At 36.8% G+C, this 6,980-nt stretch overlaps 1 non-coding gene across 1 annotated transcript; it reads left to right on the top strand.

Moving 5' to 3' along the window:
- Positions 1-2,211: 2,211 nt before the first annotated feature.
- Positions 2,212-2,319, top strand: LOC112732149 (small nucleolar RNA R71). The gene has a single exon (XR_003167886.1). It is a non-coding gene; the product is annotated as a small nucleolar RNA R71 (small nucleolar RNA).
- The last annotated feature ends 4,661 nt before the right edge of the window (positions 2,320-6,980 follow it).

The following is a 6,980-nucleotide window of genomic DNA, read 5'->3' as shown; positions in this document are numbered from 1 at the left end:
GATTAGATGTATCTCCTTCCATCTCGTGGTATTCTTCCTCAGATTCTTCTTCTCCAACAATACTTTTCCCTCTTTCGGCTCTTCTTAACCTCCTGAGAGTTCTTTCGTCTTGTTCATGAAAATTGGGTATGGCTCTTTGTGTACCTGACATACAAGCAGAACATAAGAGCACACAAACCAGTGATACTTCAATCTACTGCTAGAATGAAGTTTTAGTTAGCTTAAGCAAAAATTCAAACAGTTAGTGGGTTAATCAAAGGTTAAAGAAAAATAAAGAAAAAGTGCTTGATCTAGATTACCACTTCACTTAATCATTGTCAATCTAATCAATCCCCGGCAACGGCGCCAAAAACTTGATGAGATATTTTGATGAGAAACGAATTTCTACCAAAACACCCAAAACTAACCGGCAAGTGTACCGGGTCGTATCAAGTAATAAAAACTCACGGAAGTGAGGTCGATCCCACAGGGATTGAAGGATTGAGCAATTTTAGTTTAGTGGTTGATTTAGTCAAGCGAATCAAGTGTTGGTTGGGTGATTTGTGATTTGCAGAATGTAAATTGCATGAAATTAAAGAGAGCGGGAAAGTAAATTGCTGAAACTTAAAGGACAAGAAATTAAATGACAGAAACTTAAAGTGCAAGAAATGTAAATTGCAGAATCTTAAAGTGCAAGAAATGTAAATTGCTTGAAAAGTAAAGGGGATTGGGATGAGGATTTGCAGAATTTAAACAAGGGAAAACTAAATTGCATCAAACAGAAGAGGAAAAGGGAGTTGGGATTGAACCGGATCTTATAACAGCAAAGTAAATGAACAATGAAAGCATTAAACAGAGAATTGAAATGAGAATTTAGATCTCAGGACCCAGAGACTAGAAAACCAAGTCTAGATCTCAATGCCTTCCTAGATCCCACAAGAACAATAGCAAGGAAATTGTAAATTGCAAAGAAAAGAGATGAAGATCAAGTAACAGAAACAGAAATGCTAATTCAATTAACAGTAAAGGAAACAGAGAGATCCAAGATTGAGATTGAAACAGAATTTCTTCAATTCTCCAATCCAAGATCCAAGACAAAAGTCAAATGAAATTGAAAGCAATGAAAGCAAGAAATTAAAGTTCACTCAAGTTCAAAAGCTCTTCGAAAACTCTTATGAAAATTCTAAAAGGAAAGCTCTAAAAGAAAACTCTCCAGCAAAAAGCTCTCTAAACAAATTGAATTCTATCCTATTTATACACTTTCCAAAATGATCTTCAAGCCTTGAGTTGGGCCTTTGTTCTTGGTGGAATTGGGTTGAAAGAGGCCTTGGTTGATTGCTCTTGAAGATTGAAGAAGAACCGAAGTGAACCAATTGAACCGGAAATGGAGTTAGCCAACGTTGGTCTTCAACGTTAGGGTCAAAGTTAGGGGTCTAACTTTGACCCTAACTTTTCATATCAGCAAACCACATTCTTCTGGTTTAGACGTTGGCGCCAACGTTAGGGGTCTAACTTTGACCCTAACGTTGGCCTTGCTTGGTATGATTGGTGCCAACGTTAGCCTCCACGTTAGGGGGCTAACGTTGGCGCAAACGTTGCCTACTCCCCCATTGTGATTTAAGTGCCAACGTTAGCCTCCAAGTTAGGGGGCTAACGTTGGCGCAAACGTTGGTAGCCCAGGGAGAAACTCTCAAGTTCCAACGTTAGCCTCCAAGTTAGGGGGCTAACGTTGGAGCTAACGTTGGCTACTTCCAAAGAGTGATTCATATGCCCAACGTTAGCCTCCAAGTTAGGGGGCTAACGTTGGGGCTAACTTCATGCAACCCGGTTCAATTTTCACTTATTCCATTGTCCTCTCTTCACTCCTAGCCATTCCTCTTTGCTTCAACCTTTCTCCAAGCCTTCTTCACCTATCATTGATCAACCAAACTAATCAAAGTTTTGCTCAAAATCATGAGGTATTCAATCTTCCACAATATGCAACAAATATAGTTCAAAACCTCATGAAATGGCATGAATTCACATATGGTTGGTTCAATCAAGGGAAACATGAAGATCTACTCAATTAGCTTGCTTGTAGCTTAAGAAAGTGCATAATTCTAATGAAAACAAAAGAAAAAGACTAGCTAAAATGGGCTAAGATGACTTGTCATCACCTGCAGAGGTATCCAATGACATCTTAGATAACTCAGACAGACCATCATAGAATATATCCAGGATGGTCCATTCTGAAAGCATGTCAGAAGGACACTTTTTGGTCAGTCCTTTGTATCTCTCCCAAGCTTCATCGAGGGATTCACCTTCTTTCTGTCTGAAGGTTTGAACATCCACTCTAAGCTTGCTCAGCTTTTGAGGAGGAAAGAACTTGGCTAAGAAAGCCTTGACCAGCTTATCCCAAGAGTTCAGGCTATCCTTGGGTTGAGAATCCAATCACACTCTAGCTCTGTCTCTTACAGCAAAAGGGAAAAGTATGAGCCTGTAGACTTCAGGATCTACTCCATTAGTCTTAACAGTATCACATATCTGCAAGAATTCAGTTAAGAACTGAAAAGGATCTTCTGATGGAAGTCCATGAAACGTGCAGTTCTGCTGCGTTAGAGAAACTAATTGAGGTTTCAGCTCAAAGTTGTTTGCTCCAATGGTAGGAATAGAGATGCTTCTTCCATGTAAATTGGAATTAGGTGCAGTAAAGTCACCAAGCATTCTCCTTGCATTATTATTATTTTCGGCTGCCATCTCCTCTTCCTGTTCGAAAATTTCTGACAGGTTATCTCTGGATTGTTGTATTTTAGCTTCTCTTAATTTTCTCTTCAGAGTCCTTTCAGGTTCTGGATCTGCTTCAACAAGAACGTTCTTGTCCTTGCTCCTGCTCATATGACAAAGAAGAAGGCACAGAAAAATAATAATAATAGGGATCCTTTTTGCTCAAGCACAGAGGTTCCCTTATGTGAGTAGAAGAAAAGAAGAAAAGAAAATCTGAACTCAGAGAGAGAGGGGGTTCGGATTTTTGGTGAGTTGAAGGAAAGATGCTAGTATATCAATAAACAAAATAGAAGAAGATGAGAGGGGGAAGTGAATTTTCGAAAACAATTTTTGAAAAAGAGTTAGTGATTTTCGAAAATGGTTTTTGAAAAATGTTAGTATTTTTCAAAAATTTATAAAATCAAAAATAAAAATAAGAATAATTAGTTAATTAAAAAGAAATTTTTGAAAAAGAGGGAAGATATTTTCGAAAATTAGAGAGAGAGAGTTAGTTAGGTAGTTTTGAAAAAGTTAAGAAACAAACAAAAAGTTAGTTAGTTAGTTGAAACAAATTTTTGAAAAAATAAGAAGTTAGGAAGTTAGAGAAGATATTTTGAAATCAAATTTTTGAAAAAGATAAGAAGATATTTTTGAAAAGATATGACAGAAATTAGTTTTTGAAAAAGATTTGATTTTTAAAATCACAATTAATGACTTGATTCACAAGAAATCACAAGATATGATTCTAGAACTTAAAGTTTGAATCTTTCTTAACAAGCAAGTAACAAACTTGAAATTTTTGAATCAAAACATTAATTGATATTGTTATTTTTGAAAATTTGATATAAAAATAAGATAAAGATTTTTGAAAAATATTTTTGGAATTTTCGAAAATAACTAAGAATTTTGAAAAAGATTTGATTTTTGAAAAAGATTTTGAAAAAGATAAGATTTTCAAATTGAAAATTTGATTTGACTCATAAGAAACAATTTGAAAAATTTTTTTGAAAAGGTCAATCAAATTTTCGAATTTGATGAGAGAAAAAGAGAAAGATATATATATATTTTTTTTTATGCAAGAGAGAAACAAGAAAAATGATGCAATGCATGGCAATTTTAGATCAAAACTATGAATGTGTGCAAGAATGCTATGAATGTCAAGATGAACACCAAGAACACCGTGAATATCATAATGAACATCAAGAACATATTTTTGAAAAATTTTATATGTAAAGAAAACATGCAAGACACCAAACTTAGAAATCTTTCATGTTTAGACTCTAATAAATAAAAAATATACATGTAAAACAAGAAAAGACACAAAACAAGAAAAACATCAAGATCAAACAAGAAGACTGACAAAGAACAACTTGAAGATCATGAAGAACACTATGAATGCATGAAATTTTCGAAAAAATGCAAGATGCACATGCAATTGACACCAAACTTATGACATGACTCATGACTCAAACAAGAAACACAAAAATATTTTTTTGATTTTTATGATTTTATGATTTTTTTTTTGTATTTTCTTTTATATTTTTCGAAAATTATTATGAAAAATAAAAATAAGGATTCCAAAATTGTTAATATGAATTCCAGGAATCTTATGCTTTAAAGCTCCAATCAAAGGGTCAGGCATGGCTTAATAGCCAGCCAAGCTTTAGTATGTAACTCAGACATGACACGCCTGACATTCCTCACCTTCAACAGCCAATTGGCTAAGAAAGATAAAGAAGCTCTTCTCTTGAGTATAAGAATTGAGACATGGCTTTACAGCCAGCCAGGCTTCAACATGCTTCATGAAACACTAGAATTCATTCTTAAAAATTCTGAAGCCATAGAATAATTTATTTTTGAAAACATTTTTTTTTTCGAAAACAAGTGAGAAGAATTTTGAAAAATTTTTGAAAAATTTTTGAAAATAAAATAAAAATAAAAGTACCTAATCTGAGCAACAAGATGAACCGTTAGTTGTCCATACTCGAACAATCCCCGGCAACGGCGCCAAAAACTTGGTGCACGAAATTGTGATGTCCAGGCTCGAACAATCCCTGGCAACATGAGCAACTTGGTACGCGTAATCGTAATTACAATTTAATTATGTAAAATTCATGGCTCTTTCTTTCCCTGGCAATGGCGCCAAGAACATGGTGCCAATACCATGGTTCACAACTTCGATACAACTAACCAGCAAGTGCACTGGGTCGTCCAAGTAATACCTTACGTGAATAAGGGTCGAATCCCACGGAGATTGTTGGTATGAAGCAAGCTATGGTCACCTTGCAAATCTCAGTCAGGTGGATATAAAATAATCATGGAGTTTTCGAATAATAAATAATAGAATAGGGATAGAGATACTTATGTAAATCATTGGTAGGAATTTCAGATAAGCGAATGGAGATGCTTTTCGTTCCTCTGAACCTCTACTTTCCTACTATCTTCATCCAATCAGTCTCGCTCCTTTCCATGGCTGGCTTTATGTGATACATCACCACTGTCAATGGCTACTTTCGGTCATCTCTCGGGAAAATGATCCAATGCCCTGTCACGGCACGGCTAATCGTCTGGAGGCATCACCCTTGCCAATGGCTTCATCATATCCTCTCAGTGAATAATATGCTCACGCACCCTGTCACGGCACGGCTATTCATCTGTCGGTTCTCGATCATGCTGGAATAGGATTTACTATCATTTTGCGTCTGTCACTAACGCCCTACAATCGCGAGTTTGGAGCTCGTCACAGTCATTCATTCATCGAATCCTACTCGGAATACCACAGACAAGGTTTAGACTTTCCAGATTCTCTTGAATGCCGCCATCATTCTAGCTTACGCCACGAAGATTCTGGTTAAGAGATTTAAGAGATATTCATTCTAGCTTATTTCATGTAGAACGGAAGTGTTTGTCAGGCACGTGTTCATAGGGGAGATGGTGATGAGCGTCACACATAATCATCACCTTCATCATGTTCTTGGGTGCGAATGGATATCTTAGAAGCGAAATAAGATGAATTGAATAGAAAATAGTAGTACTTTGCATTAATCTTTGAGGAACAGCAGAGCTCCACACCTTAATCTATGGAGTGTAGAAACTCTACCGTTAAAAATACATAAGTGAAGGTCCAGGCATGGCTGAGATGGCCAGCCCCCTATTGTGATCTAAGATAGCATACAACTGATCAAAGATGTCAAATACAATAGTAAAAGGTCCTATTTATAATAAACTAGTCACTAGGGTTTACATGAGTAAGTAATTGATGCATAAATCCACTTCCGGGGCCCACTTGGTGTGTGTTTGGGCTGAGCTTAAGTGTTGCACGTGTAGAGGTCCTTCTTGGAGTTGAACGCCAGTATTTGTGCCAGTTTGGGCGTTCAACTCTGGTTTTGGCTCCTTTTCTGGCGCTGGACGCCAGAATTGGGTAGAAAGCTGGCGTTGGACGCCAGTTTACATCGTCTAATCTTAGCCAAAGTATAGACTATTATATATTGCTGGAAAGCCCTGGATGTCTACTTTCCAACGCAATTGGAAGCGCGCCATTTCGAGGTCTGTAGCTCCAGAAAATCCACTTTGAGTGCAGGGAGGTCAGAATCCAACAGCATCAGCAGTCCTTCTTCAACCTCTGAATCTGATTTTTGCTCAAGTCCCTCAATTTCAGCCAGAAAATACCTGAAATCACAGAAAAACACACAAACTTATAGTAAAGTCCAGAAATGTGAATTTAACATAAAATCTATTAAAAACATCCCTAAAAGTAACTAGATTCTACTAAAAATATACTAAAAATAATGCCAAAAAGCGTACAAATTATCCGCTCATCAGTGGCTTTTTGGCAGAGCTGTGTCCCTTTTAGCGCACACCCTTCGTTGGTCCGACTTCCCTTGCCGATCCTTTCTCGAGTTATTTTTAGTAATCCATTTTTAATCAGACCTTGCCAGGCCTTTTCTATGGATTACTTTATATAACTCTGTCGCTTTGGTCGATTGGTCCGACTTCTTCATGTCGGTCCGTTCTCAGTTATTTTTAGCAATCCATTTTTACTCAGACCTTGTCTGGCCTCTTTCTATGGATTACTTTTTATAACTTTTGTAGCTTTCATGTCGATTGGTCCGACTTCTTCATGTCGGTCCATTCTAAGTTATTTTTAGCAATCCATTTTTACTCAGACCTCGTCAGTCGTCTTTCTATGGATTACTTTTTATAACTTCTGTAGCTTTTATGTCGATTGGTCTGACTTCTTCATGTCGGTCCATTCCAAG

Source organism: Arachis hypogaea, chromosome 12 (genome assembly GCF_003086295.3).
Source record: "Arachis hypogaea cultivar Tifrunner chromosome 12, arahy.Tifrunner.gnm2.J5K5, whole genome shotgun sequence".
Lineage (NCBI taxonomy): Eukaryota > Viridiplantae > Streptophyta > Magnoliopsida > Fabales > Fabaceae > Arachis > Arachis hypogaea.
The sequence above is the reverse complement of the archived record's forward strand: the minus strand, read 5'-3'. Positions and strand labels throughout refer to the sequence as shown.